Source organism: Crotalus tigris, unplaced genomic scaffold (genome assembly GCF_016545835.1).
Source record: "Crotalus tigris isolate CLP2741 ecotype Arizona unplaced genomic scaffold, ASM1654583v1 scf7180000024438.1716836, whole genome shotgun sequence".
NCBI classification, from domain to species: Eukaryota; Metazoa; Chordata; class Lepidosauria; order Squamata; family Viperidae; genus Crotalus; species Crotalus tigris.
In genome coordinates this window covers 855471-878775 of record NW_024100607.1, presented here as the reverse complement: position 1 = coordinate 878775, position 23305 = coordinate 855471, and the positions used below count along the sequence as shown (strand labels likewise).

Here is a 23305-nt window from a genome sequence, read left to right as displayed (position 1 = left end):
AATGACTTTACTGGTTAAAACCAGTCCTTTGAATTGTAGTCAAAAACCTATGCAATATCTACAAAACAAGGTCGTGTGACACTGGTGTCTTTCTCTCACCAATGATGAACTACTACTTTTAGCACTAACTGCGGTTTCCAAGTGGTGGTCTTCAAAGGAAACTCCATAAAATGCAATGGAACAATCAGGAGGTGGTACTTACGATTAATAAAAAATGGTTAATTGTGTCCTGCAGTGTTAATAATCTTTTAACTGCAGTTTATAGAATGACTTGAAGTTAGGCTTTTTGACATCTACATATGTGGATGAGATTATAGCATTGTTTTCACTAAACTAAGAGCTTGGTAACTTCTGATTGCCAAGATCAGTTACATCTATCCAGCCCAGCAAAGCAGGGAGGCAGGGTATGTTACATGTGCCCCCTCTTTAAGGAGATCCATCTAATGGGACTAAGAAGAAGGGCCTTCTTCATGGTGGCTCCCTCCCTGTGGAACATCATCCCTGTGGAGATAAGACAGGCGCCCACTTTGATAACTCTTTGGAAGGGCCCTGAAGACATGGTTTTGCCAGTGCACTTGGGGACACCATGGTGCTAGGAAGCACATAAACTGGTTTGATTGTTGTTGCCAAGGTGGATGAGGGTTTATTGGGTTTTGTGTTTAGGATTTTATTTTTGTAATTTGCCTGGAGTCACTGAGTTGGATGACTATATACATTTTCTTGATAAATAATATATATTGCCTATATTGTCTTTTCAAATGGTTATGGGTAATAGTAATGTATTTTCAGCCTGAGACAAGCTTGCTTGGGAAAGTCAAGTAAATTCAGCTTTAATTGTGTACCATCAAGCCAAAATACTTGTGGTTTATTTAACAAAACAAAGATTTAAATCTTGAACTATGTGTAAGAAAGAATTTTACCCTTATTTTAATATCATTGTGCGCACACCGCTGTTTGGTGAGAACAGTGTATTGCTCAGAAAATAGATCAATATTGTGACTGAAAGGTCAGATTTTGTGATGCCTGTGGAAATATTTTTGTAGCATTGAAGCTTATTAGAATATCATTACAGGAAAAGAAAATAAAAGAATTAAGGGCAAAGTAAAAATTAACAAAAGTGCAAAAATATTCAAACTTCATGGCAATGTTTTCTCAGATTATAACACTGAAGTATTTTCCGTGCTGTGCTTTCAACTCATTTTCAGGACTACATTGGTTCTGAAGCTGATACCAATATCTGGAGAACTGATCTTCTTGGCATGTTTCATTATCTTTATATTTTGTATTTACTATTTAGAAATTATGACTAGATTCTTTTCTGTCCCAGCCCAGGCATTTATAAACAAGATGAAGCTGGTTTCCCCTTCAGTAAAGCAGAGAGAAAAGATTATTTCATTTCATTTGCAAGATATTTGTGCAAGCATAGCAGAACCAGTAATGTGCTCATCTGTCTCTGCACAAGGTCATGGGTTCAATGATTGCAAAGTCTATCAGCCAAGTAAGGCAATCTACAAAATTTCATCTTCGTATCTGTTGCCTACCTGAAGTTGCAAAAAAGGAGTTGATTGAGTAGAATACCTCATCCAGTGTTTACAGATTCTACAATACTTTGTTTATCTGTACACAGCATGTAAACATGTCATTTTCCTTAACCTTTTCAATTTTTCTGATCAACTCAGGGCTATCAAGTCCCTTCAAACCAAGCAGTTATACTTTAGCTTCTGCTCTATAGTCCTCCTTTCTTTCAAATTGATAGAATGCTGTAACTAATAAAGGAGAACGTTTGTAACCCAGGATTGAAATGAGGGGTCTTTGGTGCTTGTTTTCTTGCAGACGTCATGCCATTGTTGAATGGTCATACCTCGAGGACTACTTGTAGCTAGTTACATCATTCTGAGGAGCTCTTGGTGCCCTCTGAGCTTGTTGTTCTCCAGCATGATGAGTGTAGAATCCACCGGATGTGTAATTTCAGCCTTCCTGCTCAGAAGAGACTAGGTCAGAACTTTGGCCACACCTCCCTCTGGGTGTGTCTTCCCAGTTTTGACTTAGTCTCAGGCTCAGTAGGGTGCAGATTTTTCGGCTCCTTAGCTAGGCTAGGTTAATTGCTTTCTAATTGAATCTAATTGACTTTAATTTTATTTGGCTGTATTTAAATTGTGTTGTTTTTCATTTGGGACTCAATTGGCAAAACTGAACGTTGAAATTTGACTTAGGCCTTCTGGCCTCGAGCCTAACAGGCTCCTGTGGAGAAGGCTGCAGGCCGTTTTCAGGTGGGGGCTTTCAGTTCCCAATCAGCAGATCAGTGGGAGAGCGGACCAGCCAACCAGCTGCCTTTCGGCAATCGGAGTCTTCAGAGACTTGGGCAATTCAGAGGCTTCCCTCTCGGCTTCGACTATCCGAGGCTTCTCTTGGCTTCAGAATTTGCATCGCAGCGGAGGCAGCGCGCCTAACAGCAAGTGCTTTTCAGGGGGAAATTGCTTTGATTATATTGACTGTGGCTTCAAAGTCTGTTTCTGGCAGGGGGGTTCGATTCCCTCCTACTCCCCTCTTTGGCGTGATCGTTTCTCTTGGGAGGCACTAAACGGGCGCAGTCGCCATTTTAACCGCGTGCTTTGGGGCGGCCGCCATATTGAATGGGTTATCAACAACACCCGCCATTTTGAGAGTGTCTTTAGGCGGTCGCCATTTTGAGTGTGTCACTGAGCACGGAAGCCATTTTGAGGGACCTTGTGTTCCTCGCTAACGTACTGAGGCCTGCCTTTTATCACCACTGGTCTGCCTTGTCAGCCCTTTCACCAGGGGGAAGTTTCAGTGTGTCATCAGGAGAATCACAGAGCTAATTCCTGATCTGTATTGTATGTTATTATTCTAACTACTCATTGTGTTCTATCACATATCGTCGTTTCTGGGGTGAGTTGAGCGAAGGGGAATTTATTTTAACTCCACCTGTTACAATTAGTGTGTGGCATTTGTCACAGGCCTAGACAGGCAGTTCTAGGGAGCTGTCTGGCTGTCCTTTGCCATTGCTGTTGTGCAGAGTGAGGATCGTTTTCCATCTCTGTCAACTAGATCTATGTGTTTGGGTTGCCCCCACTTCTGGATATCTCCTACCCGGATTATCTAGACTGCAATGGCAGACAGTTCCTCGCCCCAGGCTTCACAGGGTCTGGTATTCCCCCTGCACAAACAAACACAGATCTCTGATTTGGACACGGCGGGAAAGAAAAAGGCCAAGACAAAACACATTTCTACCAAAGAGCCCTCAAAGTCAGCCGAGCAAGAGGCCTCGAGGAGACATTTGGCGCTGGAAAGGGAATTCTCCAAAGCCCAAAGGCTCATGTCCAGTGAAGCTGAAGTGGTTCCCCCCGCTCCATTGGACACTTCTCCATTTGAGCCTCCATATGCACCTTCTCATGATGTCCCAAGGGCTTGGTCTCCTCAGGGGGAAACTGAGCAGGTTGGTCCCTCTCGCTCCTCATCATCATCTACTCATCAAGGCCCTGAGGTCACATTTATTCCAGCTGAGGCTAGTGCTAGTTCTATGGAACAAAGGGATATGTGGTCAGATCAGTTTCAGACCTTCATGCACAATGCATTTATGCAATTCATGTCTTCTAGGGGACAACGACCCTTTCAACCACCACCACCTCCTTCTATACCTCCTTCTCAAGCAGGACGTACCACAGTCCCCGGTTCAGGCATTTCTGAAACTTCTTCCCAGCTAGGGGAGGAGGGGTCTGTTGACCTGGAGATAGCTGACACGCCCATGTCAGAGGATGAGGCAGCGCCCAAACAGGCGCCAACTTCGGGGCTTTTTGACCCTTCTCTTTTCAGGTCTCTACTGATAAAGGCCGTTACCACCATCAACCTTACTTCAGTACAGGAGGAGAAACCTTCTACCTCCACCAGTCAGGAGTCTAACCCTTTGTTCACTGAACAGGTTGTGGAGGACAAGCAGACTCCTTGTCCACAGGTTTTCCATGCTACAGTGGAGAAACAGTGATCATCCCTGGCCACTCTACCTTCTCCTAATAGTACAGAGAAGAAACTGTTCAATGTTTCTTCTTCATTTGCTTCCCTCTTGGACGTGCCTTCTGTTGATACTCCCCTGATTTCTTTGTTTTCCACATCTGCTATTCCAGGGGATATGGCTGAGGCCCTGAAAGCGGAGGACAAGAAGTTTGAACTTTCTCTCCGCCAAGCGCACCAGGCTTCGGCATGGGCGATCAAGGCCACAACTTCACCCTCTTTCTTCTCCAGGGCATCAATCATGTGGCATCGCGATAGAGGGGGGTATCTAGGGGTGTGAATTTAGATAGGATTTTTTATAAGGAATTAGTTAGATTGGTAGGGGATGATTGGCAATTAAAATCGTTAGTTGAATTAAAGCAAAAAAATATTGTACAATCTTGGTTTCAGTATAATCAATTGCTGGTTAGGTGGAAGTTAGATCAAAAGGTTGGTATTACTTTAATGGATGAGAATTTGGTAAAACAGATTAAAGATCAAAACCGAGCCCATATAAAGAGAATTTATAATGTTTTAATAGAAATGGATTTGGAAATGGAATTAGTTAAAGATTGTATGGTAAAGTGGGCTCAAAATATTAAAGAACCAATTCCATTGGACACATGGGAGGTAATTTGGGTTAGAAACGTAAAATTTACCCAGGGACAAAATTTAAGAGAAAATTTTTATAAAAAGTTTTATAGATGGCATCTGGATCCTAAAAAGTTGTCTTGTATGTATCCTAATTTACAGCCCAAATGTTGGAGATGTGGTAATTTGGATGCCACTTATTTTCATATATGGTGGACTTGTAGAAATATAAAAGCCTTTTGGATTAAGATCTGGTAGAACATTCAACAGATTTTTAAGAGAAAGAAAAAGTTTACCCCACAATTATTTTTATTGGGTGTTATTACAGATTGTGATGCTAAAGAAATTAATTTGATGTTGAACTTGATAACAGCTGCAAGGTTATTAGTAGGGCAATATTGGAAGAAGGATTGCTTGCCTACTATAGAAGAATGGATGCTTAAAGTGTCAAATTTAGCAGAAATGGCTAAGATTTCTGCTTATCTGAAGGATCATTCACAAGAAAGATATATTTCGGTCTGGAGAAGATGGATAAATTATATTCAGAATAAATATGGGACTAAAAAGTTTCATTTAGCCTATGAGTGAATTTTAGAGTATTATTATGATATTATTATTATTTGTTTAACTATTTGGGGACTGTATTGTTTAATAATTAGGATATTAATTTGTTTATGTTCTCATTATTATGTTCACTTTTAATTTGTTTATATTTATATTAAAGGGGAGCTAAGGTGCATTATGGGCTTGGTTATTTATATAGTTGGTTAATGTTACTTAGATTATGAGTATTATATTTGTAACCCTGTATTCAGCTCTGGGAAGTGGGGGAGGGAGAGGGGGGGTTTGGATGGGTTGATATTGTAATTTTTATAAAACTTTTTAATAAAAAAAATCATGTGGCTTCGCGAACTGCAGGCAATTGTTCCACCGGATCAGGTTCGGACACATCAGACACTAGGGAAGCTAGTGGCCGCTTCAGAGTATGTGGCAGACGGTTCTCTTCATTCGACCAGGTACTCTGCCAGACCCATTGCAGCCACGGTTGTCTCTCGTAGGTTACTATGGCTGAAACAGTGGAGTGGTGACTGGACCCGGCACTGTTCAGGGACATCTTGATAAGATTCGGTCATCCACATCTGGACCTCTTTGCCTCCCCGTCGAACACTCAACTTCCCAGGTTCTTCTCCAGGTTCCTGACACGGGGAGCGGAGGGAACGGACACCCTCTGGTGCCAGTGGCGGGGGGAGGGCTGCTTTATGTCTTTCCTCCCCTTCCGTTGTTATAGGCAACCATCTGCAAGCTGATTCAGGAAAGGCCGGAGATAATCTTGATTGTTCCACATTGGCCAAGGCGTCCGTGGCTTGCCAACCTTGTGGATCTATCGCTCTCACCACCGTGGAGGATTCCCCTGGACTGAGTGCCTCTCAGCCAAGGGAATCTTCAACATCCAGATCCACAGTGGCTCCAGTTGGCCGCCTGGCACTTGAGCAGGAAAGTTTAGCTAGGCAATCCTATTCATCTGGGGTGATCTCGATGATTCAAGCCTCAAGGCACCCCTCGACTAATAGGATTTATGACGCCACGTGGAGGAACTTCTGCACGTGGTGCACTAAACAAAATCTCAGGCTGCTCTCGGTCACAATTCCCAATATTTTGGACTATCTGCTGGAAGGTATGAACAAGGGTTTATCACCTAGTACCATCCACAGGCAGGTCGCAGCCCTGTCAACGGTCCTTACTCTGACAACTTGGTTCCTTTGTCGCAATATCTGGCAGTTGGTGCTTTCCTAAAAGGGGCGGTTAATGCTAGACCACCCGCGGTATATCACTATCCGTCTTGGGACCTACCTAGGGTGTTGCAGGCTCTGACCTCTCCTCCGTTCTTGTTCTCTTCATTTTCTGTCTTTGAAAGTGGCATTCCTAGTAGCTATAACATCGGCTAGAAGGATTTCGGAATTGGCCGAACTTTCAGTTAGGAGTGATTTGTGCATCTTTTTCGAGGATAGGGTGGTCCTCAGATTGGACCCTTCCTTCATTCCAAAGGTTAATATCTTGTTTCACAGGTCCCAAGACTTAGTTCTTCCAAATTTCTGTCCGAATCCTTCACATAGTCTAAAACGACAGTGGCATAAATTGGATGTGCGCAGGGCTCTGCGTCATTACGTCAAGCGAACCTCGGCCTTTTGCAAGTCGGAGGCCTTGTTCGTGTCCTTTCAACCCTCCGCCATGGGTCAGAAGGTTTCATCTTCAACCATTGGTAGGTGGATGAGGGCCTATCTTTCTCAGTCACTTCCAGTTCCTGCACACATCACGGCTCACTCGACGTGCCGTGCAGCTGCGTCTGCGGCTTGGTCCACACAAGCTTTGGTTGAGGAGATTTGTAGAGCAGCAACGTGGTCCTCCCCTTCCTCATTTGTCAGGTATTATAGGATAGATAGGTTTGCAGCGGCGGACGCCACGTTTGGCAGATGGGTCCTACAACAGGTTGTTTCTTCTCAGGGGACACAAGCCTAGAGTTCCCCCCCCCACCAGTAGGAACATGAGCGGCTTTGGTATGTCCCATCCGGTGGATTCTACACTCATCATGCTGGAGAAAGGGTGTTATGTTACCTGAACGCCTTTTCTCAGCATGATGATGTAGAATCCACACCCTCCCGTTAGGGTAGTCTAGGCAGGTGTTACAATGATTGGAACAATTGCTCTGGACTTTTCCAGGGATGATTCGCCTCGTCAAAACTGGGAAGACACACCCAGAGGGAGGCGTGGCCAAAGTTCTGACCTAGTCTTTTCTGAGCATGAAGGCTGAAATTACCCATTCAGTGGATTCTACATCATCATGCTGAGAAAAGGCATTCAGGTAACACAACACCCCTTTTCTTGCAGATGTTTCATTATCCAAACTAGGTAACGTCATCAGTGCTAGGTAACATCACTGATCATCACTAGCACTGATGATGTTACTTAGTTTGGGTAAAGCTCAGAGGCACCAACTAGCCACAGGTAGTCCTCAAGGTATGACCATTCAACAATGGCATGATGTTATGACTGCTTTTAAAAAGTGACTCACAACCTATCTTCAAAGTTAAAACCATCACATCATGCCCTGTGGTCATGTGATCACAGTTTGTATGCTTGACAACCAGTTCATATTTATGACAATTGCAGTGTCTTGTAGTCACATCATTGCAATTTGTAACCTTCCCAGCCAGCCTCCACCAAGCAAAGTCAATTGGGGATGCCGGATTTGTTTAACAATCTTGTGATTCACTTAACTATGGTAAAAATAGTCATAAAATTGGATCCAGTCATGTGATGATCCACTTAATGGCCACATTGCTTAGCAACCAAAATTCCAGTCCCAGTTGGGGTTGAAGTTTAGGACTACCTACCTGTATTTCTCTTTTTTTCTGATGATCAAGCAACTCCTCTGATTTTAAGTATATGTGTATTAATAGTTGGACTGAATTTGTCTGAAATCCAAGCACTAAATGGCTGTTTGGGTTAATGCCATATTGTAAAATCTCTCTATGCATATCTTAAAAAACAAAAGCACTACACAAGACATTGTCTGCTTAAGAAATTAACCATTTTCCCCCTTTGTCCTTCTTTTTAGCAGGTGTTGTAAACCTGCAGCTGCACCTACTAAGCTTCTTTTGACTAATTCTCTTTTTTCCACCAAAGTCTTCATGCATCCTATCTATTGATAGCCTTACTTTGTCCATATTTGTGTTTCTTAATAGTATACCAGAAGAAGGCATGACAAAGTATTTCCTTACTGTTCCTAAAAATGTTATATCGGCTTGGCCATAAAATCACCAGAAGTGAAGCTTGATTTAATAGCATCATGTGATCTTGGTGCAGTGCTTACGAAGAGACTTCAGGTTACGATGTAACTTTCTCCAAGATATACCAAAAGACACATACTATTTGGCAATTTTAGGAGTTGATATCCAACACATTTGAACTTGGGGGAAATCTGTTTATTTTACTTCGTTAATACTAATGCTACGGTGTAAAAGTGAAGTGATCTAAACTCTGCAGTTAGCAAAAGCCTTAGGAGAGCACCTTCTGTATTAGAATGTTTTTCTGTCCCATTGGCATTTTTGCTGGCCTGGCCCAAAAGTAGTTTTCTCAGGCCCCTACAGCTTCTTGCCACAGCTCAGATGGGGCTTTCAGCTTAAAACAGCCACTGCCATTCTAACTGGCAATATTTCCCAAAAAATTCATTTGTGTTTTGTAAAAGAGAACAAATGTGGTAGTATTCTTTGCAAGTATATTCTCTCTTGCTTTTTCTCCTGGTCCTTTTCTATGTTGCCCCTTTACTACAATTTTACTTCAAGATAGTTATAATTAAATAAGATATGTTTGGAAAAATAAATGATTTGTCTTGTTTCTTTAAAAAAGTAAACTGAAAATGACTAATAATGTATGCTTCCTTAATAGTTTGAAGGAAGCAGCATTTTATAAAAGAATAGGAAAATGAGATGGTGAAAGAGTTATTAAATAAATTAGTTTGTGTCACTTATTTTTGGAAATGCAGCCAATGGTTTGACTAAGTACTCATATTAAGTAATGAAATCCACTTTGTTTTGACATTATAAAGTAAGAGAAATAGGGTAAAAGCATAACAAATGCAAGTTCTTAAGAATAATTAAATCATATTGTAAATTAGACTTATACAATCCAAATTACACATTTTATCTGGACATATCTCAAATATATCAATGCCCTTTTTGTTTTCTGTTTTGTATTTCAAAAATAACCCTATTTAATCATTTTAATTAGTCTTGTATAATTTGTTTGTCTGTCTATTATCTGTAAGCACCTCTTTGTGAACTATTCTAAATCACAGTTTTTGTTTTCATAAAGGAAAAGGTACATTTCTTATCTTTTTATGCTTTGGACCAAATTTTATGTCCTGTGGTAGAGATGTCTTGAAAATTAACTTGAGTATTTGTAAAATGCCATCATAGTCAGCTTGATATAATCAGAGGTGCACCAGTACATGGAGACAGGATCAGCTACAGAGCAAAGGGAGATCTCCGAAAAGAATCGAGTCATCCCTCAGCAATCCTCTCCTTGTGCAACAGGGCACAGATGATGGAAATTTATAACCATGGCCCAGGATGCTAAATACTATGGCCTGTATGGTATACAGCAGGCATTATTGGATGCAGAATACAAAAAACTCCCATCTGCCGAAGAGTTCTAAGTCCTCATATTAAGACTGCAAGGATAACATTCTGTATTCTTATACACTCTTTTTATTCTATAAAGAGTTGTGAACTCAATTCCCAGAATTTCCCAGCCAGCATGAATTCTGGAAGTTGAAGTCCACACATCTTAAAATGGTTAAAATTGAGAAACACTACCCTGTACCCTGAGATGTGGCTAGACGTGTCCTAATGCTTTGTGAGCTGTGAGCATCTCATGCTTTTTCACGATTGAATGTTCTTTCTTTCTTCTCATGCTTATTCTGGAGAGGCTTTATATTGCTGGTTGTGTGTTAGGATACACAACAGTCTCCACCTTTAAAGGAGGGAAGCATTACTTTCTTTTAATGTGACTCATAAAGATTTAAGAAATTTTAAGATTTTTCCTTCCAGCAAAATTGAGGCTGCCTCATGGCTTTGAGTAATATATTTCGACTTGTATAGTAACAGAGGGGTTTTTGACAAGCAAAAGGAAGACTTTCAGTTCAACAATACAGGATATAAGCAGAAATGCTGTGCTGAAGGGGGCTTTGAAGGAAACTCAGCCAAAATTGTGTGGGAGAAAATCTCCAGTAGACTAAAACTTGGAGAGAAATAAGCATTAGAAGAGGAAAATAAAACTCAAGAGCTTAAGTCTACAGTACCTGGGCAACAGATCTTGATGAAAAATTCTGGGAATCCAATCTATTAATTAGACTTTCACAAGATCATCTGTTTGAATGCAGTTGTTTAATATGATGAAGAATGCAGGCTTCTGATGTCCTCACAAGAGAAATTGTGACAAGGAAAAAAAGAAGTGCTAACCACAACACTGAACATATGGATTACACAGTCACCAAATGTAGCTGACCTGTAAAGATGATGTGAGGATGAGCACAGACATGGTTGCATTTCATTTGGATTGTGGAGTCATCGTTAACTTTGTCTTGGCAGTGCAGATATTGCTTAACTGCAGTTCTAGCATCCCTTGCTATTGGCCGTGATGACTAAGGCTGCCAGCAGTTGTCATTAATCAATTGGAAGGCCATAGATTCTATAATCTTTTAAGTGAAAATTGCCCCTTGGGGACTGTTTTTAGTCCAGGGAGGAAGTACAGGCGAACATTCCTGTAATAGGTAATAGTAACTGCATGAGTAGAAGGGGATTTTTCCTTGGAATTTTGATGAGAAATGAGTATGGGGCAACTCCATTGCCTAATACAAGTTGCTTATTTTTAAATTATAGGTAGCAGTAAGTGAGATTTCTATTAATGTATCTGCTTTAGCTCTTAACCCACAGGTACCTGCAGCTTCAGTTCTTTTTGTTAGGCATAATAAACATCAGATGCTAAAAACAAACATTCCCCCCCCCCAAAAAAAGACCTTTGCTTTTGATTCTACTTTTCATTGCACTTTATATGCATTACTTCCCTGTCCTTATGCACTGTCATCCTTCAGGAAGGCTACAGTCATCTGCTGATCTGGAATTTCCTACTCATTGGGCAAAGGCCGTCTCTGCTGAGATTAGTGGCAGGTCTTGGCATTCTCCCAGTTTCTGCAGATGTGCTCCTTTTCAAACAAGATAAATAAACATGCTCATTTCTGCTACATAATTATGGGAATATGTTGATCTGGTTCTTTTTTCTTAAAATAGCAGAGAATCAAAAGAGAAAAGTAGATCTCTTGTTTCATAGACTCTATCCTTAATCCCAAAAGCAGACACTGTTGCAGGGATTAAAAAAAAGATCCATTGATTTTGGATTTCAGAAAGAAAGCTGTATCTATATCTTATCTGCGAATAAAACTCATTAAGCGCATTGTGCATTAAAAAAAGAGTTCATAGCATTACATTCTGAAGGGGTTAAAAAAGTTTCATAAGCATCCCAGTTAAGTAGCTAGAAAGTAAAATTCAGGACTTCTGGTTTTGCACCCGTAGTGCATGGTCGCGGGAGAGCAAAGCTCCACTCCCCACGGCTGGTTTCGTCCTGCCAGGAAGAACCTAGATGAGTCTGAAGTTATCCCAAAGAGGTAACCATGAAGGAGGGGCGCTCCGTTGATCACGAAGCCATGGCGGTCACTTCGTTTGATCCAGAGGAAGCCCTCTGATCCCACAGGAGAAAGACTAGAGTGAGATCAGCATCTAGCCCAAGCTACTTGCAGCCAAAGTCCAAGAGCATGAACCTGAACATTGGTGAACAGCGTGCTTGGAATTGGTGAGAGTATTGATCTTCTTTCTTCTATCTACTAGTTGAATCCCTGCAAAATCCCCAAAGCAAGAAAACCTTCAGAAGGGAAGGGAGGGGACTATATCCCCATTTCCTTATAGACGGAAGCGGCAAATTAATATTAAGGAGAAAAGAGATATACTAAAATTCAATTTAAAATACTACAGTCTGGATAAATTTAGGAATTAAAGAACTGTCAAGATTATACCCTAAAGTGTTTTGATTGAATTATAAAAAATATATAACAAAAAATAACTTTTTGATTGAAAAAAAAAACTGAAAAAAGAAATAACTGCTGATATCTAGTGGACAATCAGAGCATAGAACACTAACAATAAAGACTCAGAAACTGGCAGAATGCTCAGAGATAAAGAATAATCTGTTCCTTTGAATTGCAAATAATCTTGAAGACAGTTGGGAACAAAGGAAGAGCTAGGCCAGCTATAAGATTAAAAAGCATCTGAAAGAAAAAAACCACCTGGACAAAATCAAAGACTTCCAGAAGTAATATTTCAAGACAAGACAAATACTTTCCAGGAGGAAATAAATGCAGTGTTAGGACAAATACAAATGACAATAGAGTCAAACCACAAGGAAATTCGAAACAACTTTGATGATTTAAATAAGCATATTTCTTATTTAAATCTACAATTAAAAAACATCCAGGAAATAACAATGAATGAACAAACAAATCAGATAACAGACCACAAATTAGAAGAATATGACCACATTGATGAAACTACAAATGAAAAGAATTACAATCTAATACAAACAGGAAAAAACCTACAAGATTCTGATACAAGAAGAAAAATGGAATGGACTATAGGATTTTTAGGAGAACTATCAGAGTTTGGGAGATAGAAAGTATACATCTTACTTACTTCTTCTTTTGTATTCCCAACATTTGCAAAAATACAGGAATTGCCGGGTAAGTGGATTATATCAACTTGGAACATTAATCGGCAGAAGGAGAAGACCAGAGACAGATGCAAGAGATTTGACTTGCCCAACTAGATGGACTATTACATGAACAAACACTTGTTTGACTATGGTTAAAAGAATAGAGAACCCTGAACATAAAGGGGCCCTATAACAAGAGGGATAAGAGATTTAAGTAATATAGTATATTCTACAATATATAAAATGTAAAAATAGTGGGTTGATGTAACTTTTGTTAATATAAGTGAAATATAAACTGATTTAAAAGGATGTTATACCTAGATACTATAACATAGATAATAAGTACAGGATTTCTATAATGTATGATAGGGAAAATTTGGACATTTAGATGACTAACATATGAAGAAATTATGACTGATAAAAATTGGATTGAATATAAAGGAAATTAAGCAAACAAAAATTGCAAAAATAGGATGCATGGTGAATTAATGAGATGATGGTTATAAGAATAATATAAGCTAAAATGCTATACATAGAGATTATTTGTACAAATATAAAAAATGTTTGTATTTAACCATTTATATATTGAAAATATTAAGAATTACATTTTGCTTAAGGTTGAAGGAGAATATAAACAGGAGAAGGGAAGATCAAAGAAATATTATTAATTAATATACTAATTACATTTTGCTTAAGGTTGAAGAAGGAGAATTTATTTATTTATTTATTTATTTATTTATGAGACTTATATACCGCTTTAAGTGCAAGCACTCTCTAAGCGGTGTACACCAGTAAGCAATGTATATATATATATTTACATTGCCCCCAACAATCTGGGTCCTCATTTTACCTACCTCGAAGGATGGAAGGCTGAGTCAACCTTGAGCCGGTGAGATTTGAACCGCTGACCTGCTGAGATCAGCTAAAGTGACCTGCAGTACTGCACTCTAACTACTGCGCCACCTCGGCTCATATAATATAAATATAATATAAACAGGAGAATGGAAGATCAAAGAAATATATTATTAATTAATATACTAATTATGGAATTATCAAAATCATTACTGGTTGTTAATTGATTATTATTATTTTTTCTTTTATTAAAATATAAACAAAGACAACATGCTGTACACTAGGCACTGGAGATTGTTATAATTAAAACCAATAAAATATGTATTTAAAAAAAGGGAAAGTAAAATTCAGGACATTTTCCTTGCTCAGTTCTTGAATTATTGAAAGAATAGATGTTATTTTTGTGCTAGAGTATAATACCTGTAGATTAGTATTGCATTCTCCTGCACTATATGCTATGTTTTGCTTTATCTTTGAAAGATAACAATGAATTAATTTTATTCATCTACAAGATCACTTGTAAAGTTGTTTAGACTTGCAGTTGCTAGTTTCTTAAATGTGTTTAAGCTTTAAAATATGCTTAAACTACATAGTTAATGTTACAGCTAAACAAGAAGATGAAAACAAGGGAAACCTTGAAGGAGAATATATTTGTGATTTCAACATGATTCTAAACATCTCTGTCAGAATTAATATCTCATATTTTTGATACTGTACTTTGCTATTACATAGCATAATGGTAATAAACACAATAGAACTCTAGTTCCATCTGCTGGTAGAAAAACTGTTAGCAACATTTTTAATAAATCTGTTCTTTACGTCTCTTCAGCTGCAGAGCAATGGAGTTGGCAAGACCAGACTTTAGGACAAATGTACAGGATTTTACTTATCAAAAACTCATCTTTGGAAGTAAATGAAGTGTCACATTAATTCCCTCCCCCTTCTCTCAAATAATTAATTCCAGAGTGTAGTGTTACATTACATATCATTACTCTAGAAATGCCATTATTTTCCATTTTGCACAGAGTATTTTCTGATATAGCTACTGTAAGCCATCTTTATCTTGGTGCATATTTCCATTTCCATCAAGGTTTATTTCACATTCTGTTGCTTTAAGAATTTCAAGACTGTATTCTGTGTGTGTATGCGTGTTTATAGTACAAAGCAAATGCATGAATTACCATTTCATTTCATAGTTGATATTTCGAAGGGGGGAAAAATCAGATTTTTTTCCTTTTCCTCAACTCTCCAAAAGAAAAGAGTTTTTCACAATATTTTCCAAATATCCTTTAGATTTCAAAATGAGAACTTTCCTCCTTATTCCCCCATATAAGGCTAAATTTTATTATAGACCTTTTTCCTTCCTTCATTGCCAATGTCTCATTTATCTTTGAGCATTACTATAGGAATGGGTTGAAATAAGTAATATTTCTATAGAATGCAATATTCATCTTTATCAGAGTTAAGCTTTTGGGGGAGAACATGGTTGAAATTCAGTCCAAAAGCTTGCCTGGTCAGGAATTTAGCCCCTAGTATAGCCAAACATAAAGTGAAAAGCTAGATATATTGACAATTCTACCCATTTAATCCTTCCAAATCATTAATCACCTTAGAAAGGATAATCTCAAGTCATATGTGACATTCTTTGTTTCCTTAGTCTCATGTGTTGCTGGTTGCTGTATTATGGTCGCAGTGGAAAATACTTAATAAAAAGACCCCTTATAGGAGATGGTATATATTCTCCAGCACAGGAGATGGAGAATCCACCAATGGGTTAGCTCTGTCTTCCTGCCCATTAGACCAAGTCAGTCAAACCTGCCACGCCTGTCCTGGGCTAGGACACACCCAGTCTTGACTTGGTCTCCAGCCCTACAAGACATGACAAGCTTGGCTCCCAGCAGGATACGCTCCTTTCTCAAGGGCGCCACCAACACAAAACCACCCGTGGTACAGAAGTATCCTTCCTGGGAATTGCCACGAGTCCTACGGACCTTCACCAAATCTCCATTTGAGCCTATCAGAACTTGTACTCTGAGGTCCTTGTCTCTCAAGGTTACCTTCCTGGTCGCTATCACGTCTGCCAGGCACATCTCTGAGCTCACGGCACTGTCGGTCAGGGAGGACTTCTGCACCTTTCACCAAAACCAGGTGGTCCTCCGATTGGATCCTACCTTCATTCCTAAGGTCAACACCCTTTTTCATAGGGCCCAAGAGATCGTTTTGCCGGATTTTTGTCCTAATCCATCCCATGCCTTGGAACGGCAGTGGCACACACTGAATGTTCGCAGGGTGTTACGCTATTATATCAAGTGAATGGTGCCCTTCCGCAAGTCTGAAGCCCTCTTCGTTTCTTTTCACCATGCCTCTAGTGGACAGAAGGTGTCCGCCTCAACCATAGGCAGATGGATCAAAGCTTGCATTGTGGAGGCATACCGGTCACATTCCCTGCCAGTGCCATGTCATGTCACGGTACATTCTACTCACAGTACTGCAACCTCCATGGCATGGGCCACATAGGCTTCGATCAAGGAGGTTTGCAGGGCTGCGACATGGTCTTCGCCTTCCCCATTTGTATGGCATTATAAGATAGACCAATTTGCATCTGCAGATGCATCCTTTGGAAGGAGAGTCCTTCAGCAGGTGGCTTCGGGGGACGTGGCTCCGGCCTCACCTGTTTCCCTCCCATTGGGACAGTGAGGCTTTGGTATGTCACATTGGTGGATTCTCCATCTCCTGTGTTGGAGAAGGGACATTGTCTTACCTGAATGCCTTTTCTCAGCATGGAGATAGAGAATCCACTCCAACCCTTAGGGTCAGTTAGGTTGTGCTAGGGGTCTGGGAGCCAACACGTTGGACTGTCGTCAACTGCTTTCACCCTTGTCAAGACTGGATGTGTCCTAGCCCAGGACAGGAGTGGCAAGTTTGGCTGACTTGGTCTAATGGGCAGGAAGACAGAGCTAACCCATTTGTGGATTCTCTATCTCCGTGCTGAGAAAAGGTGTTGAGGTAAGACAACGCCCCTTCTGTCATACAAAACTGCTGTAAAACAGGTAGTCCTCGATTTACAACAATTAGTTTAGTGACCATTCAAAGTTACAGTGGCACTGAAAAAAGTAACTTATGACCATTTCTCACACTTATGACAGTTGTAGCATCCCCATGGTCATGTGATTTACAATCCAATGCTTGACAAATGATTCATATTTATGATAGTTCCAGTGTCCCAGGTTGTGTGATCATCTTTTGCAACCCTCTGAAAAGCAAAATCAGTGGGGAAACCAAATTCACTTAACAATCATGTTACTAACTTAACAACTGCAGAAATGATTCACTTAACAAATGTAGTAAGAAAAGCCGTAACATGGGGCAAAACCCACTTAACAAAGTTCTCAGTTAGCAACATAAATTTTGGCTCAATTGTGGTTGTAGGTTGAAGCCTACCTGTACTATAATTTGTAGTGGTAAATATTAATCAGGAAACATGTAATTACATTTCAGGGTTTGTGTTCATTAACGGTAGGATACTGTTTAGTGCATCAAGGAATTTAGGAAACCAAGATAACCACTTAGGTCTTAGAATATGTTACATTTAGTCGATAGTCTGAGGTTGATAACTGCTGTGTCATAGTAATACAGTGTTCCAATCCTGATCAGACCCAATTCATGTAAGTTGGGGTGTTTATCTTTTATCTCTAGGTATTTTAGTTCATTAGGCCATCTCGTTCCAAAACTAAATCTGTAACCAAAATGAATCCCCAAATATTATGTATCTTCTTCAGGGATCTGAACTATTGCTGGTGTTACCATCTTGAGCCCTTTGCCTGAAAAGAGGGCATCTATAATTGAACACTAGTTATTATAAGCTTCTTAGTCTAACTAGGCTTTTTTCCAGAAGTGGTCAATGCAATTTTATGAAATAATCACTTTAGCATCCTCTGCCACAACAGCGGGATCCAAGAAGCAAAGGTGGGCAAAGGTTCAAAAAGGCATAGGTATGGCATTGTTGATGTATATATCAAATTTATATATCTCAGTGACATAATGCATTGGACCATCACATCAGGTCCTTATTGTCACTCAGATCACTCTAAATATGACTAATTCTATCTTTAAAGCATCTAATAAATTTACCACATCATGTGTTCAAGGATATCACATTTATTTTCTGGGTTAGATGAAAAGGGGTGTTGTCTTACCTGAACGCCTTTTCTCAGCATGGAGATGGAGAATCCACCAATGGGTTTAGACTGTGTTCCTGCCCAATCAGATCAAGTCAGCCAAAGTTGCCACGCCTCTCCTGGGCTACAAGATCCCAGTCTCGACGCAGGCGAAGCCATGACTGACAGCAAGACGTGTTGGCTCATGAATATAGATCTAGGCCTCATAACCTACTAGGGTGGGAGTGGATTCTCCATCTCCGTGCTGAGAAAAGGCGTTCAGATAAGACAATACCCCTTCTCCAGCACTGGAGATGGAGAATTCACCAATGGGACATACCAAAGCCTATTGTCCCTGAGGGAGGGAATCAGGCCTGCCCAGTGTGGCACTTTGAGATAGTACCTGTTGCAGAACCCTCCTGCCGAAGGAGGCCTCCGCCGAGGCGAACTTGTCTATCTTGTAATGCCTAATGAAAGGTGACGGAGAGGACCATGTGGCCACTCTGCAAACGTCTTCAATGGACGTTTGAGTGTCCCAGGCCACAGAAGTAGCGCGCTATGGGTGGAATGGGCCATAATGTGCCCTGGAACTGGCACTGAATCCGCCTGATACGACTCCGCAATACAAGTCCTAATCCACCTGCCAATCGTGGAGGAAGACGCTTTCCTACCCTGGAAGGAGGATGATAGGAAACAAAAAGGGCCTCTGTAGAACGGAAGGCAGCTGTTCACAGAGTGCTCTGCGGATGTCCAGCAGGTGCCACTGTCATTCCAGAGCATGTGAGGGATTAGGACAGAAATCTGGTAATACAATTTCCTGATTCCTGTGAAATAAGGAATTTACCTTTGGAACAAAGGTCGGATCAAAACGAAGGATCACTCTGTCCTGGTGAAAAATGCACAGATCATCTCTAGTGGAGAGAGCCGCTAATTCGGAAATCTGCCATGTGGAGGTGATAGCCACCAAAAATGCTATTTTGTGTGATAAGTATTGCAAATCACATGTTTTGAGGGGTTCAAAAGGCGGATTGGTAAGAGCCTGCAAAACCCTCGGTAAGTCCCAGGAGGGATATCTATGGACTACAGGGGGCTTGGTGTTGGTAGCACCCTTGATGAATGATCGGATCAAGGGATGGTGATCCAGGGAAGTTGCAGATTCACATGTAAGGATGGTGGAAAGAGCCGTGACCTGTCTGCGGAGTGTGTTTGGCACCAGACCCCACTCCAGACCCTCCAGGAGGTAGTCCAATATGTGAGGGATTGTCAGATCTGAAATTGTCAAGTGGTGCTTTGAGCACCAGGAACTGAAATTCCTCCACGTGGCCTCATAAATACCTGGCTGATGAATTCTGGGAGTTGAAGTCTACAAGTCATAAAAGGGCCAAGTTTGAAGACCCCTGCTATAGACTTACAGGATTTAGTTAATGTAGCCTTATAAAGTAGAATTAGTTTAACTAGTCTTGTTTCCTGTCTGGTTTATCTTGGAGGGCTCACATTGTAGGATCCACCAAGCAGTCTTTTGAGGCCCACCAGCATCTTTTGAAGCCCAACAAGCCCACTACCCCAGCCATAGTCACTGCTACACCTGGTGTTTTCACAGCCACTTTTGTTCTGAAATACTACTCTTTCCAGGCCTTTCTGATTCTAATAGTCACCACACAGCTGATTAGTGTGCCAATTGTTCCTTTATGGCCTACAATTATTTTTAAATGTAGCAATGTTGTCTTTTCCCCTCTATGAAATGTGCTGGCCCCTTTAGTGATTGTTCAACACGGCTCAGGATGTTTGCAGAAATCCATGAAACTTCTTTGGCTGAAGCAACAAGGCACTCAAGAATAGTTATGTGCTTCTATTTAGAAAAGGTTTGGCTTTTGCATCTGTTTTTACAAAACTTAATATGTTTATTTGGGCACTTGGCATGATTTATTCAGATTTACGATCAAATCTACACCCCCTGGGGATTTTTTAAACTTGTAGACATAACACATACCTATTTATTGCCTTTTAATAATATTTAAACTCTCTCTTTATACTTTTTATTTTTTTTTATTTACAAAGTTATATAATCAGCATCTGTAACTGATGAAAGACTTCTTTTCACATACACAAACATACACACAAACAATATTTTTATATTAGAATTTATATTCCAAGATTGGAAGATCTTCAGTAAATGTGCAGAAGAAACCAACATTTGTGTGAACTAGTTTTACCACTCAGAGCACACTGATCAGACTAGCTATGCAAGTCTTGATAACTTCTGTAGATAATGAAAGTAAGTTGTCTCATGTTGTGTGGTCTTTTACAGTAAGAAATAGAAGAGGTAGTAATGCCAGGGGACAAGAGTTACACTAATATCGAAGAAATAGAAGAATAGAATCATTAAAGGATGCCAAAGGAGGGACAAAATGAAATGTGAATGACAAAAATTAATTTTTAACTATTTTAAATAATTAAATTGAATTGTTGAATTGTCCTACAGCTAGTTTTCCTGTGGCGAGTTCTTGTTGTTATTGTACAATCAGCATTATAATTATACACACACATTCACACACTGGTCCATTGACTTTAGACATGATTTGAAAAAAAAAAACAAATGACTTGAAGATTGGAGTTTCTGTTACTTTTTGAAAAACAGAAGAGGAAAACTTCACAGTTGCCCCTGTGTCTTGCAGTTAAAGCTCATCAAAGTTTTCCTTTTAAGACACAGAAAATGTTAGTGTCATCATGAATCAACATTCCATGTTTCCTGTCTTCTATTGTGGTTAGCTACTGAAGCCTTACACAATATTCTTGCAGAAATACATTTTTCATCTATAATGAGCTGCTGGTTTGTAGCTGTAGAATGCAGAATATAAATATAACTATCAAACTGGCACTCAAAGAAATACCAGCTTTAAGATATTTTAAATTAAATCTTCACATGAACTAAATTGCGTTTTTAGTTTGAGATAGTTCAGGTTTTAAACCCTAGCTATTTTTACCAGTCCAATCCGTGCCTTCAGACAAAAGAACTTAAGATGCATGCTTGCTTGTGTTGTTTCACGTACACAATTCTATGTATGCTTATATTCTCTGAACAACAGTGATAGCAGGTTATACAAAGTTTAGATGAAAGCCTTTTTTTAAAAAAATTGTTCCATATTTCTACTCTCCTGGAAAATAACCTTCAAAACATTTTAAAATCATAATATATAACAATTACAAAGAAGTATAATTTGATTTTGGTAAATATAACAGCAATGTAATCTGTAGGGAGTTAACTGCTATAGTCACATTGTTCTATAGAATCTGTAGCAGCAAAGCCTGAATTGTGAGAAGCAGCATTTGTTTAAAAAAAATTGTTTTTTAATTGCTCAAGTAATATAAAAGGATCTCAGTTATAGCCTTAATTGAAATATTTGAGGAAGATCAAGGGTATTTGTTCTCATTGCTCTACATAGTTTACTGAACTTTTGGTTTATATTGTTGCATCCCATCTCCTGCAGGTGTCATGGGAAAGTTTTTGGGACACTATAACAAATCCACCATATATCAGGAGTCTGGGTATCTTTCTTACGGCAGTTTATTTTATTAAGCTATTTCATTCCATCGTGATTTCCATTGCTTTTCTGAAACAATTAATCTGTTCATTCAACAAATTTTCAGAAGGAAAATATCATTTTGACAGAAGTCCTCAATTTAAGATAGAGTTGTTGAATCTTGGTCACTTTAAAACTTCTGGACTTCAATTTCCAGTCATGGCTGATTGGGGAATTCTGGGAGTTGAAATACACAAGTCTTAAAGTCACCAAGATTGGACACTCCTGATTGAAGACATGTTTTTGAAGGGGCTATTTCAACTTTAAACGCAAAGGTCTACCATCCACAGTTTGATGCAGAGATGGACAGGTTAATTACCTCCTTAGAACAGTACCTTAATTATTATATAAGCTATAGACAAGACAACTGGCCTGGCTTTTAACCCAAGGCCAGATTCACTAATAATAAATTCTGCATCCAGTTAGTAATTAATTTAAACCATCAAGGATCTGCCCTTGATGCCAAATGTTTCCCAGTGTCCCCCACAGACATATCCCCTTCTCCAGTTCCAGAATTCTCTGATTTTCTCCAAGAAATTTCTTAATCTCTCCTCAAGGAATAGTAGGATCAATCAAGGCTTCCTACAAGCATACTATTGACCATCATCATCATCCTCCATTACTGTTGGATAAAATTTGGCTTGATTGAGGTTTTCTCCCCTTCGCATAGCGTTCTAAATTTGTTGGATCATTTGTTTTCAAAGCACTGATATGTTTTGTGGCTTTTTTCTTAGAGTTACAGCCATATTGAAATTTCATCCAATTTTTGTCCATTCCCTCCTGATCCTGGAACATGTCCCATGTATTTTGTGCATCTCTGTCCCACCCCCTTAATGGCAGCAAGTTAAGGAAGTGATAATAAAGGAAAAAAATGAGACGGGAGAAGGTAATAAATTTTTGAGCAAAAAATTTTTTTTCAAAAAAATCCCTGTGTCAACAATTTTTAAAATGGTAATTGAAAATTATATTGATGCAATTAGAAAGTTTGAGCCTTTTATTTCCTTTTAAGTTAAGTTCAGTATGAAAAATAATGGGGAAGTGGTTTGCAAAGTCACACTGGCTTTTATCACCTTTCTCAGCAATGACCACAAGGAAGTTCTGTGAATGCTAAATGCTCAGCCTAAAGCAATGTATGGATCAAATTTATTCATTAGACCTTTTGTCAACTGACAAATAATAACTGTGAGTATTGGTACTTTCCTCTGCTGTTTTTTTTTTTAAAAAGAAGCTAATTTCCCTTCCAATTTGCATGCTTTGCATTACTGTTTAATGCTTTGTCTTATTGTTTTAGAAAAAAAATATCTTAGCCTTATATGGAAATCTAGACATTTCTAGAGAAGTGAGGAGATTATGTTGGCTGAGTTACTACAGTTAAACCTTTTATATCTGACAGTGCTGCCTTCAGCTCTTGGTCTTGTGTTTTTAATTATGCCTCTTGGAATGTTAACATCTGCAGAGAGAGTGTGTGTGTGTGTGTGTGTGTGTAAATAGATGGACAGACAGACAGTATACATAGGTCCTCCTCCTGAAGAACTGTAGCATGGTACCAGTATTCTTTGTATTATGTGCTGAACTGGAAGCTAGACAGTCATCTGTTTTTTTGTTTTGTTTTGTTTTTTTTTTGAAAATTTTTATTTTTTAAAACATACAATCATTTATAAAAATACAATAAAATTTTAAAATAGAGAACCCCCCCTTACCCTCCCTCCCACCCCCACCCCCCCTCCCTTCACTTCCCAGAGCAGAATACAGGGTTAAGAAAAAAAAAGAAAAAGAAAATTATAATAATTAAGAAAA

General features: G+C 39.4%; 1 protein-coding gene across 3 annotated transcripts in view; it reads left to right on the top strand.

Annotated features, from left to right (window-relative positions):
• Window positions 1–23305, top strand: part of LIMS1 (LIM zinc finger domain containing 1) — a 99201-nt gene that overhangs the window by 13470 nt on the left and 62426 nt on the right. Inside the window, exon 1 of one of the 3 annotated variants that reach the window (XM_039331798.1) lies at window positions 22669–22690. The exons of the other annotated variants lie outside the window; for them this stretch is intronic. The gene's annotated coding sequence lies outside the window, so the exon portion shown is untranslated. Of the gene's footprint in view, window positions 1–22668; window positions 22691–23305 lie in introns of those variants that run through there. 3 annotated transcript variants of the gene reach the window in all.